Genomic DNA, 14,217 nt, shown 5'->3' on the forward strand with positions numbered 1-14,217 from the left:
TCACTTAATAAACAGAGATAGAAATATCTTTCCCTGAACCCACAGAAACCCCACACTGTGGTACCTTTAAGTTCAAATAATTTACTAGTTTTTAAAACTAGATCCATCTTTTCTAGAAAAACACAAAATATTAATAAGTGTATTTTTAGTAAGTTTGATTGGTATTATGACATGGTAGAAATTCTTTCTCATGATCTTACCCATTTTGTTTGCTTTAGATGGCTGTTTACGTCTTTTAAATTAGAAAAGCTTTACTCTTCAGGTTGTCAAAACACCTATCTTCCTCTTTGAAACTGAATTTCCTGATTTGAGCTGAAAATTATTCCTCTTTCTAGACAAATAGGTCTTACATTTCTTTCTAATACACTGGTTGATTTAAAAATTTTTACTTATAGTGTTACACATATTTTTATTATGAGAACCCAAATATAAGCTTTCTTTTTTCCAATTATTCTTACTATTATTGTACCATTTTTATGGGAAAATGTCACAATATAATGGACGGCCTAGAATTTTTATTTTGCGCACATTTTTAAAATGTGATTGCATGTATAGTGTAAGACCTACTCAGTATATACGTTTTTCAACTTACTTTTTCAAAGTCAAATGAATACATCCTTGCTTAAGATATTAATGAATTGAGACTAAACCTAACTTCTCCTTATGTATGTTCTCCATGAGTTTATAAACATTACCTCTATCTCCTCTTAGCATTTATTCTGCAACTGCTGGGCCACCCACGAATACTATGGAGTTTTTTAACACTGGCACTATTGACATTTTAGACCATGTATTTTAGAGGGGTGTCCTGTGACTTGTGGAATATTTAGCAGCAGTCCTGGCTTCTACCCACTAGATGCCAGTAGCACCTTTCCAGTTTTGATGATCAAAAACATCATCAGACATTGCCAAATGTCACTTAGGGGGTGTCTTAGTCTATATTGTGCTGCTATAGCAGAATACCTGAGGCTGGTTAATTTATGAAGGACAGAAATAGTTTGTCTCATAGTTCTTGAGGCTAAGGAGTTCAAGATCAAAAAGTCAAATATGACGAGGTTCTTCTTGCTCTAACATGTCAAGAGAGAAGGGAGCCAAACTCATCCATTATAAGAACTCCAATCTCTCCACACTGAACCCACTCCTACAATAACAGCATTAATTCATTCATGGCGGCAGAGTTCTCATGACATATTCACCTCTTAAAAGTCCCACTTCTCCACACTGTTGTATTAGGGATTAAGTTTCCAACACAGATACTATGGGAGAGACATTCAAACCATAGCTGGAAACAAAATAACCCCCAGTTGAAAGCCACTAGTATAGCAGTCCAATTACAAAATTGTTTTATGTGTATTATCAAGTGTGATTCAAACATCATCCACTTAATACAAGCAGTGCAAAGATTAGTATTCCATTTTGAAGATGGACAACTAAAGCTAGTAGAAAGCAATAGCATACTCCACCCAGCAATAACAGAGTCTGCTTTGTTCTCAAGAGCACATGGAACATTCTCCAAGATAGACCATATGCTAGGCTATAAAATGAACCTTAATGAATTCAAAAGAATAATATAAACAAAGTATGTACTCTGACCACAATGGAATGAAATTAGAAACCAATAGCAGTAAAAACATTGGAAAACTAACAAATGTGTGAAAGTTAAACAATGCACATAAATATCCAATGGGTCAAGAAAAAAATCAAGAGGAAAATAAAATATTTTGAGTAAATAAAAATAAAAGCACAGCATATCAAAAATTATGAGATGCAGGTAAAGCAGTGCTTAAAGGAAAATGTCTGGCTATAAATGCCTATTTTAAGAAAGAAGAATGATCTCAAATAAAAAACTTACACCAAGACAAGAAAAAGAATAGTAAATCATACCTAAAGCAAGAAATTTTAAAGGGACATAATAAAGATAAAAGTAGAAGAATGAAATAAAGAAGAGACAAAAAATTGAGAAATCCAATAAAACCAAAGTTTGGTTGTTTGAAAAGATCAGCAAAATTGAGTGACTTTTAGCTAGATTCACACACACACAAACACACACACACACACACACATGCACACACACACAGAAAGAGACAGAGAGAGAGAGAACAGACTCAAATTACAAGAATCAGAAATGAAAAGGAGACATTACTACTGACTTTATAGAAATAAAATGGATTATAAAGGAATATATGAATAATTCTATGCCAGCTAATTAGATAACAGATGAAATGGACAAATTCTTAGAAAGATGAAAATCACTAAAATGAGCTCAAGAAGAAATAGACAATCTGAATGGACTTATAGCAAGTGAAGAGCCTGAATTGGTAATCAAAAACAACCCACAAAGAAAAGCCCTGGCCAAGATGGTAAATTCCATTTACCATTTATTTGGTATTACCATTTTACTTGGTATTACCCTTTCACTTGGTATTACTGGTAAATGTTATTAACATTTATTTGGTATTACCATTTTGGAATGGTAAATTCCAAAAAAAAAAAAATTCTTGAAGAAGAAGTAATGCTAATTATGTACCAACTCTTCCAAAAAATAGAAGAGGAGAAGACACTTCTTAATTCATTTTACAAATCCCGTATGACCCTGATAGCAAAACCAAATTACAAGAAAGGAAAACTATAGACCCAGAATTCTTAGAATAGGGATGCAAAAATCCGAATAAAATACTAGCAAACTAGATCTGGCATATAAAGAGAATTATAAACCATGACCAAGTGGAATTTATTCCCTCAATGCAAGGTTGATTTAATATCAAAAAATAAGTTAATGCAGGGTATAGCATACCTGTTAGAATAGAAAAGAAAAAGAAAATGATTACCTCATAGATGCAGAAAAAGCACTTGATTAAAAACACTAGCACCTTTTCATGATAAAAACACTCGGCAAACTAAGAAGAGAACATCCTCAGCTGATAAAGGGCATTTACCAAAAACCTCACAGGAAAAACATTTAATGGTGAAAGACTGGAGGTTTCCCATAAGATCAGGAATAAAACACAGACGTTCACTGTCATCACTTCTATTCAATATTGTTTTGGAGGTTTTAGCCAAAGTAATTAAGCAAGAAAGTGAAATGAAAATGAAATGTGAATTATATTTTTGTTGTAATTTTTACTTACAGTAAAAATTTCTGAACATGAACAGAAAGTTTCATTGACAATAGCATCTAAATGGATGAAATACGTAAAAATAAAATTAACAAAATACATACAGAACTTATACTCTGAAAACTACAAAATATTGTTAAAATAAAATAAATTAAAGAAGATGTAAATAAATGGAAAATCATTACATATTCATGGATGGGAAGAGTTGACAGTGTTAGGATGTTAATACTCCCCAGACTGATCTATAAATTAGATGTAATCCTATCTGAATTTCAGCTGACTCATAGAAATTGGCAAGCTGATTCAAAAATTCACATGGAATTGCGAGGGACCCCAAGTCCAAAAACAATCTTGAAAAGGGAGAACAAAGTAAGAACACTCACACTTCACAGTTTCAAAATTTAGTATAAAGCAGTGATAATCAAGATAGCATATATTGGCAAAAGGATAGACATACAGACCAACAGAATAGAGTCCAGAAACAAACCCTTCCATCTATTAATTTCAACAAATGGTTCTGAAATAATTAGATAACCACATGCAAAAGACTGAAGATGGACTTTTAACCTATACCATTACTAAAATTATCTCAAAATGTATCAAACACCTAAACAAAAGAGCTAAAGCTATAGAATTCTCAGAGGAAAATACAAGAGTAAATCTTCATGATTTTGAATTTGGCAAAGAGTTCTCAGATATCATACAAAAAGCATAAGCATCAAAAGAAAAAACAGATAAATTGAACTTCATCTGATTAATAGCTTCTATGCTTAAAGGACAGCATCAAGAACATGGAAAATACAGAATGGGGGAAAACTGTAAATCATATATGTGATAAAGAGCGTGTATTTAGAATATATAAAGAATTCCTACAACTCAATAATAAAAAATAAATAAACCAATTAACAAGTGGGAGGAGGATGTGAATAGAAATTTCTCCGGGGAAGATATAAAAATGGTTAATAAGCACAAAAAAGGATACTCATCACCATTAGTCGTCAGAAAAAAATGCAAAGCAAAAACACAAGGAGATACCATTACATACACACTATGGTGACTAAATCAAAAAGTCAAATAACGACTAGAGTTGGTGAGGATGTAGAAAAATCAGAACTCTAATACACTGCTAGTAGGAACGCAAAATGGTGATGCCACTTTGGAAAACAGTCTGGCAGTTCCCCAGATAATTAAACATAGAGTTGCCATATGACCCATTATATTCCACTCACAAGGAAATGAAAATATATATCCACACAAAAACTTATGCACAAATGTTTATAGCAACATTATTAATAATAGCCAAAAGGCAAAACCAATCCAAATATCCATTATCTGATGAATGGATAAATGAAATATTCATACAATAGAATATTAATTGGCCGTAAGAAAGACTGAAGTACTGTTACATGCTACAACTTGAATCGACCTTAAAAAATACATATTTAAGTGAAAGAAGGCAGTTGCAAAAGACCACTTATTATATGATTCATTCATATGAAAGTCCAAAATAGGAAAATCTATAGATACAGAAAGTAGAGTAGAAAGTCCAAAATAGGGAAATCTATAGATACAAAAAGTAAATTAGTGGTTGCTTAGGGCTGGCAGGGATGGGAGATGAGGAGTGATGGATAGGGATTCTTTTCAAAGTGATAAAAAATCTTCTAAAGTTGACTGTGGTGATTGTTGCATATATCTGTGAATATACTAAAAGCAACACCTTGAATGGGTCACTAGAATAGTAAATGAACTATATCTCAATAAAGTTGTTAAGATAATGGAGTGTTTCTTTTTTTTTTCTTGAATGTCTTTGGTTTTGGATTTTTAAAAATAGGGTGCCTCCTGTTTTTCCTCTAATAATGTTACTGAATATGCTCAATAATCTGCTTACCCTTAAAACCAAAAGAAATTCATAGAATTGTTTACAATGTTTTCATGCTGTTCTTTACCTGAAATGGTTAGCTATAAGCTCATTAATTTTTTTCTTTTTTTAGACGATTCTCACTCTGTCACCCAGGCTGGAGTGCAGTGGCACCATCTTAGCTCATTGTAACATCTGCCTCATGGGTTAAAGCAATTCTCCTGACTCAGCTTCCCGAGTAGCTGGGATTACAGGTGTGTGCCACCATGCCTGACTAATTTTTGTATTTTAGTAGAGATGGGGTTTCACCATGTTGGCCAGGCTTGTCTTTAACTCCTGACCTCAAGTGAGCAACCTGCCTCTGCCCCCCAAAGTGCTGGGATTACAGGTGTGGCCCCCATGTCCAGACTAAGCTTACTAATATTTATTCTACTTTTCCCCAGAGTAAAACATGTTTACTGGTTTTCTCCCATTTGTTCAACAACTTTGCATCAGTGACTGTGCTAGGTGTTGGGAATATAATTATAAGACACAAGATAATTTCCCTCAAGATTTCATTTTAGCAAAATGAAGGATGGGTGAGATTTATACAGGTAAAAAGATCACTGAACAGGGATTGGGGCTGCAGAGAAAGTTTCAAACACAGCAAGCAGTAGGTGCAAAGTTTCTGGGGCAAGAGAAAGAAAACATGTAACAAAGACTTAAAGTGGGTTTATACGCTGAGATACAGTGTTTAGGATGGTAATCATATTTATCAATGAGATTAGAGAAGCTTATCAAGAGCAAGCATGTTATATGCTAATGAAGAGTCAGGTAGGATAAAGACTGAAAAGTGTCCATTGGGTTTGGCAACAAAATAAATGTTGGTGGCCTTGATGAGAGAAATTCTAGTTGATTTTTGTGATGGTTAATTTTATGTGTCAACTTGGCTGGGCCACAGGGTGCCCAGATATTTGTTCAAACATTATAGGTGTGTCTGTGAGGGTGTTTCTGATGAGATTAACATTTGAATTGGTAGACTGATTAAATCAGATTGACTTTACTAATGTGGATGGGCCTCATCTAATCTGTTGGAGGCCTAAATAAAACAAAAAGTCTGAATAAAAGAAAATTCATTTTTCCTGACTGCCTTGAGCTGGGATGTCAGTGGCCATTTTCCCCGTTCCTTCAGGTGTGAACTGAGATACTGGCTCTTTCAGGGTCTGGAGCCTCCTGGCTTTCAGAATGGAACCACATCATTGGCTCTCCTGATTCTCAGACTTTTGAACTGGGACTGGAACTACACCATTGGATTTTCTGGCTTATCAGATCGCAGATCTTAGGACTTCTCAACCTCCATAATCAGGTGAGCCAATTCCTTGTAATAAATCTCTTTGTATGTGTAGATACGTATATTAGATAGAGAGATAGATGATAGATAGATGATAGATAGATAGATAGATAGATAGATAGATAGATAGATAGCTACTACTGGTTCTGTTTCTGTGGAGAAGCTTGAGTGATAAAACTGTTAAAAAGTAAAAGCTTTATTTCACAGATTATAGAATTAATAGGAAGTAAAACAGTAAATTCAATGCCTGTATTGCTGCTATAACAAATTGCCACAAACAGTGACTTAATACAACACATATTTATCATCTTACAGTTCTGGAGGTCAGAAGTTGGCAAGGAGTCTACCTGGGCTAAATTCAGGGTGTTAGTAAAGCTGTGTTTCTTTCTGGAAGCTGTAAGGGAGAATCATTTTCTTGCCTTCTCCAGCTTCTTGAAGTTGCCTGCATTCCTTGGCTCATGGTGCTCTTCTGTCATCAAAACCAGCAGTAGTTGTGAAGTCTTGGTCATCACATCACTCTGACCCTGACTTTTCTTCCTTCCTCTTCTGAGTTGAAGAAACCCTTGTGATTACATTGGGCCACCTGGATAACACAGGATAATTGCCTTATCTTAAAGTCAGCTGATTTGCAACTTCAATTTCATCTACAACCTTAATGTAAAATAATATATTACCCATTTTGGGGATTAGGACACAGATATCTTTAGGGAACGATTATCCTGCCTACCATAGTGAGCAAGTGTAAAACAAGTCTTTCAAGGAGACTGTTTCTGAGTGGGGAAAGAAGATAGAGTAGCAGATAAAACAGCAATGGGCTCAATGGAGTGATTTATTTTCAAAGGCAAGGAAGATTTAGGTGCATTTTATGGGAGAGAAAAAAATAATCAAAAGCAGTGAGCTTTCTGAGGAAGAGTCACAAGAGGCAGGGAGGAGCAGAAGATATCCTGAACAGAGGTGGAAATAATACCTTCAGAGGAGAGAGAAGGAGAAATAGGAAGCATGAGTGTACAGATTGCTATAGGCTTGGTGGCAAGAAACTTAAGTTCACTTCTTGCAGCTTCTCTGTTATAGGAGAGAAAATCATCTGCTATAAAAGAGGGGCAGGTGATAAGATTGGATGTTTTAGGAGAATGAAGGCTATGGGTGTATGGGAGTCTGTATTAACTATGGACACAGGGAGGATGATCTAATAATGTGTAGGTCCCACTTGACAATGGAATCCAGGGATGTCCTGTAGCACTAACCTAGGTAGTTTTATTATTTTCACAGGCAATACAAGGCATCTCTGGAGGAATAAAAAGAATATATCCATTTGGATTAATTGAGAGGTTCACTTACATACACCTGGGAGATGCTCCTAGTGTTTAAACCTGTAAAATATTGCAATTGTTTAAAGAATTCAAAACTGCATTCCAATGCACACTCTGCCTGGGAACAAAAGCACTCTCTTACCAGGTTATATCAAAAGATTAAAGGGACATAAAGCTCATAGTCATTATGTTTCCTAAAGGCAGGAACTATGGAAAAACATTTGACGTAAGTTGAACCTATGATCAAAAGTGAATTGTGGGTGCCTTTAAACCAATTTACCTCCACTAAGAAAATGCAACAACATCGTCCTACTCACAATAGTAGATACTTTTAGAAAGTAGGAATCTAAAAAAAAGAAAGCATTTTTAAATAAGATTAACAAACTTGTCTCATTCTACATATTATTAGGTTTGCTGCAATATATAATATATATTGAAAGAAACCTCAAGCACACCATAAAAAACTCTTGCAGCAGATTCTGTAGGTGACGCATCTATATCCACACAGCCCCACCACTTCAGTGGATACCAGTCTTCCAACTCCCCAATACCAGCTCCTGAATTCCTCCTGAATTTCTTTTCCAGAAGAGCTTTCTCCAGATGCTGAAGCCCTCTTTGCTACATGCTCAGGAGGCAAGAAGTGATACCAACCTCCAGCATCCTTCAAACAATGACTGATGTGGGTTGGTGTTCAAACATCCCACAAACTCCAATCACTTTCTTTCCTTCATGTCTTCCCTCTTCTCTACCAGCACTTCTTGCACTTTCTGGGTAAGCTATTTGGACTTTATCTAGAGGTTTGCTTTTGAAGGAAGACAGTTATGCTTTACAAGACAACTTAAAATATTGCTTAGCTAAACACAAAGCAAAACAAGCAAACAAACCACAACAATCTTCTAAGGCTAATAAAATGCTAAAAATTATACAATCATCTTTGGCCGTTTTGCCAATGTAGTATTCTGGGAGTCATGTGGGATGTCCAGGTAAGTCATGCTAAAGAAGCAACACAAGAATGGTCTAGATCGCTGCCTAAGATCTCTGCCACACTGTAGAGTGGAACGAACTACAAGGAGCAAGCGAGAAACCAGGAAACAAGGCATCACTGTGGTTTCTTCCTAAGGTTCATTTTTCTGCATTGAAATAAAAACAGCCCAAACAGCTCTAATGTTGATGGGCTTCAGGGGTTGCACATGCCCCTAGAATTGTATGCAAAAATTGTGGGCTAGTAAATGTGTGCATTTTAATGGGACTAACATTCGCAGTTTCTACAAAACATCTAGATTGTCTTGTGGCATAAAAAAAGAAAAAAAGAAAAAATATATGAACCTATGATCCCATGAGCTAGGAGTTGGAGGAGATGCTTTTATCACGGATCAAAATGGTAAAAATGTTTAATATGTCCTTCTGTTCCTAGAGTTGCAGAAATAAAATACCATTCTATGTTAATGGCAGTCACAGCTATGGCCCCCAGAAAGGTGTTCTTAAGAAAATAGACACTTGCCAGAAATATGAATAATGCACTAAAATGTTAATGTAGATCATTAAACCATTTTCTGCAGAGTGAAAGCTTCCTTCTGGCATCCCCTCTTAAATCACAGAAGCATAAATCATGGAGTCGAAAGAGCCCTTGGAAACTGTCCACTTGCCCCACACACACCCTCATTTCACCATCATTTAGACAGAAGCTCACCTTCACTATCTCTTCCACCCCTCCCATTCCCCCTACAAAGACTTCAAAGAATCAAGAAGTCATTGCCTTCTGTTTTTGCTTGTTTATTTCTTAAAAATCTAATTAATAGAAATCTCTTTCTTTTTTAACATTTTTACCTTCATTTTTAATATAATTTGTTTACTTGTGGATTTACATCATTTAATTTTTTGCAATTTTAAAAAATTGTATTCTTTTTTTTTTTTTTTTTTGAGATGGAGTCTTGCTCTGTCGCCCAGGCTGGAGTGCAGTGGCACGATCTCAGCTCACTGCAAGCTCCGCCTCCCAGGTTCATGCCATTCTCCTGCCTCAGCCTCCCGAAAAATTTTATTCTTAATTGATAAATAATCATTGTATTATTTATGGAGTACAATGTGCGGGCTACATGTGTTTACATTGTGAAATGATTAAGCTAAAATATGCCTTTCTTTTTTTTTAGTGGTTCTGCTTTCTAGAACAATAGAAAATACATTGAAACTCACTTATTTAAGACTGTTAATTCTGATTCTTAAGTGTTACTTTCATGGTCTTCTTTCTTCCAAGATAAATACCCCAATTCCCTCAACCAAAGTTTCCATGGCACAGTTCCTAGGTTCATTGTGCCCCCTTCCTCCATAGGCTTTCATCTATCATTTTTAGGCAATATCAACAGATATCCAAAAGATAGGCAATGACAAATGCTGGTGAGGATGTGGAGAAAAGAAAACACCTGTACACTGTTGGTGGGAATGTAAATTAGTACAACTGCTATGAAAAACAGTTTTCAGCTTCCTCAAAAACTTAAAAATGGAGCTACCATATGATCCAGCAATCCCACTGCTGAGCATATACCTAAAAGAAAGAAAATCAGTGTATCAAATAGATATCTACATTCCCATGTTTGTTGCAGCACTGCTCACAATAGCTAAGATTTGGAAGCAACCTCAATGTCCATCATCAGATGAATGGATAAAGAAAATGTGGTACATATACACAATGGAGTACTATTCAGCCATAAAAAAGAATGAGATCCTATCATTTGTAACATGGATGGAACTGGAGGTCATTATGTTAAGTTAAATAATCCAGGCACAGAAAGACAAACATTACATGTTCTCACTTATTTGTGGGATCTAAAAATCAAAACAATTGAACTCATGGACATAGAGAGTAGAAGGATGGTTACCTTCTACTACCTTCCCGGAATCTGGTTACTTCCGGGTAGTGGGGGTCTTGGGAGAGAGAAGATGGGGATGGTTAATGGATACAAAAAGATAGTCAGAAAGAATGAATAAGATCTGCTGTTTGATAGCACAAGAGGGGACTATAGTCAATAATAACTAAATTGTACATTTTAAAATAACTGAAAAGTGTAACTGGATTGTTTGTAACACAAAGGATAAATACTTGAGAGGATAGGTACCCCATTCTCTATGATGTGATTATTTCACATTGCATGCTTGTATCAAAACATCTCATGTATCCCATAAATGTATGTACCTACTATGTACCCACAGAAATTTCAAATTAAATTTTTTTGAAAAGATTGACAGATAAGCTGGAGTATAATATGACATTTATACTATGGATTCATTCACTGTACATGTAAGTAACACAGAAGAAGTCACCCGATTGCAAAGTGTATGGCAAATTGTTCTCGATCACAGGTTCTATCACCTAAGCCATGTTAGTTATAAACTCAATGTAATCAACTAGCTTGTGCTTTCTCCTCAATAAGATTTTGTAAGACTTAGAGAAACATGCACAATATGTTTAAGGAAGCAAATTTTGATTCATCAAGGAAGGTGAGAAGTCTGCTCTCTTGTAAGTTAACAAACTGACTCGTATATTATCTGGCAACTAAATACGACACGGAGCCAGATCACTTCAGGGTGCTAGACTTTGGTTTGTTGCTATATCCTAGTTAGAAGGAATCATCACAAAAATGTGAATGAGGCTGGTGGCCTGAACTGCATTAACAGGTTTCTACCGCATTCCTGAAATACAAAAGCATGGTGATATGGTTTAGCTGTGTCCCCACCCAAATCTCATCTTGAATTGTAGTTCCCATAATCCCCACATGTCCTGGGAGGGACCAGATGGAGACAATTGAATCATGGAGGTGGTTTCCCCCATACTGTTCTCGTGGTGGAAAATACATCCCACAAGATCTGATAGTTTTATAAGGGGAAACCCCTTTCGCTTGGCTCTCGTTCTGTCGTCTGCTGCCACGTAAGACATGCTTTTCACCTTCCACCATGACTGTGAGGCCTCCCCAGCCACGTGGAACTGTGAGTCCATTAAACCTATTTTTCTTTATAAATTACCTAGTCTCAGGTATGTCTTTATCAGCAGCAAAAAAACAGACTCACACACGGTATTGTAACTCTATTTGTCTGCCAAAAAGAAGTCAGAGCAAAAGGCAAAGTACTACGTTAAATTCTCATGAAACTTCTAGTTAGCCTAATTAATGTGAGAAACCGGTCCGTCTCATTTGTTCAGATTCCTTTATGGGGGTTGGAGATGGGCCATTCATGGGAGATAGAGCCATGATAGAAGCCCTGAGGCCACTGAATGTCCACATGAAGGGAAGTCAGAAGATCAAGAGGAGATTCTTTTGTTTGTTTGGTGTTTTTTGTTTGTTTGTTTTAAGCAAAGAGAACTCTATAGAGTAGGACAATAGTCATACATTCACTGTAGAAAGGGTAAAGAAATGCACTTCAGGTGGATGCAGAACAAGTCAGCATAGAATGGGAATCAAGACTTCAAAGGCAGAGAAAGCATCAGAGCTCTACTTCAATATGCATTTCTGGTTATAAAATTGTGGGTTGATTTAATAGTTGAAAAAATCCTCTGCATTGTCTTGTTACATGAAACTTAACCAACACCAAATCTTCACCGCACTCCAACAACTCACAAAAATAAAACACTTGCAGAGGTTCTTAATCTGAGACAGAATGCAGAGGGGCCAAATTCTTAGATGGGGAAGAATTTTCATTTTTATTTTTACTAACCTCTAACATGTATCATTTTCTTCAATTATCCCTGTGACAAGCAATAAATCACAGTTGTGTTAGGGGATCCCTGCACTTCACCAAGCTGCCACACAAGTCTATGACACACCAAAGGTTAAGCACAGCACATACGGTAAATTTCGGTGAGAAACCATGCCCCAGACCTTAGGCTAGATGCAGGTTTTAAAACAAATTTACTATAGCACAGCTTTAAAAAGAGGAACTACAGAATTACTAATAATTCCAGCCAATGTTTAGTGGAGATATTTCTTCTGACATTCTAACCAAGTGATAATCATATTTAAGTGTTATTAAATAATTAAATAATACCATAAAAGTATATAGCCCTGGAACTTGCTCTATCATCTGGCATCTAGCTACTTGACTGCTATAATCTAATTGTAAACAAAAACAAAACTAAATACAAAATTTCCCTAAAGTCTTTAAATATAAGGTTTTGCAAACCTTCTTCTGAGGAGTAAGCCTTAATACTTTCGAGTCTCTTTACTAAATACCTCAGTCACCATTCCTTTAATAATAGCATAAAGCATCATTTGTCCAACTTTCCGAAATGAATGCTCTTTGTTGCTAGAGTTATATCTTGGGTTCCTCAGGGAGCGTGAAGCCTGGGCCACCTTACCTACAAGTTATTCTGAAAACCGTCTATTCTGAAAACCAAGTAATGGGGATCCCTAACCTATTTTAAGTATCTCAGAAAGAGCTAGTGTGTGTCTTCTATTTTCCCCTGAAAAGTTAGTAAAGTGTCAGAGTCCTTTGCTTTTGGCTGGAATTACATCAACTCCTTCATCAAATAATCACTTTAGCAGTTATGTTATGGCTGTGTTTTTTTAATGATAAAATATATTAGTTAACAGTCAACATATGCAGATTTTTGTGAGGTTCATGAAAAATTTGAGTGATTAAATGGTTGAAAAGCAGCAGCCTATATAGAATTTCAGGAGTGCCAAGTAACATTAACACAATTTCACCTTCAAATTGCTACATTTTAACTAAAATTTAGCCATAGTAAAAAAAAAAAATGTGGAAGGGGCGATGCATTTTTTTCAGGAAGAGGCAATACATTTTTTTACGAAAACAATGTCTGGATCAGAAATCTGAGAGCAGTTAGTGGGATAGAGGCAAGATAGAGCAGGGTTCTGGAAGGATCCTGGGACACTGGAGTGTGGATCAAGGTAGGAAGGAGAGAAGATACAGAGCAGAAATGTCAGGAGAGCAAAAGCCAGCTTTGATCACATGACAATGCTGCAGGGGGCCAATCCTGCATGTGGGGGTTAAAGCAATCATCTCGCTCCTGGTTGAGCAAGCAGGTTTCCTTTGCAGATGTATCATGTTAGTTTGCATAAATTACTTCAGCCTGATTACATAGTAACACCTTGGCCCCACAGCTGGCTGTGCTGCTGCTAGAAGCTGTTATGGATTATGCTGTCTTTTGACCAGGCAATAATAGAGCTCTCCTCAGCAACCCACAAGTGATTAATGAGATGAGAAGATAAAATGCCCCACCTGCTCCAGCCGCCTGAAAATGGAATTAATGAGACAGAGAGAGAGAGAGAGAGACAGAGAGAGAGAGAGAAAGAGAAAGAGAGAGAGAGAGAGAGAGAGACAGAGAGAGAGAGAGAAAGAGAAAGAGAGAGAGAAAGAGAAAGAGAGAGAAAGAGGAGTCCTGAAGCAGCTTTGGTATACTGTACCAGGCAGATTTGGCTTGGCTTCTAATGATCCTGTTTGTGAATGAGTTAGTGCCTTCTGAATTAGCACACTAGCAGCAGCCAATTTACAAGAAGTTATATACTCCTCAGATAATTACCATGTACACCAAGAAATTTTTACCTGACTGTAGGACTGTATTCTTACAGGGGGGAAGGAAATCTTATCCTCATTACT

At 36.3% G+C, this 14,217-nt stretch overlaps 1 long non-coding RNA gene across 1 annotated transcript in view; it reads right to left on the reverse strand.

The window, feature by feature from the left end:
- Positions 1–6,651: 6,651 nt before the first annotated feature.
- LOC129135939 (uncharacterized) overlaps positions 6,652–14,217 on the reverse strand; it is a 52,592-nt gene continuing 45,026 nt past the window's right edge. The window contains exon 5 of the long non-coding RNA XR_008537052.2: positions 6,652–6,887. This is a non-coding gene — a long non-coding RNA (uncharacterized LOC129135939). The remainder of the gene's footprint in view (positions 6,888–14,217) is intronic.

Source organism: Pan troglodytes, chromosome 11 (assembly GCF_028858775.2).
Source record: "Pan troglodytes isolate AG18354 chromosome 11, NHGRI_mPanTro3-v2.0_pri, whole genome shotgun sequence".
Lineage (NCBI taxonomy): Eukaryota > Metazoa > Chordata > Mammalia > Primates > Hominidae > Pan > Pan troglodytes.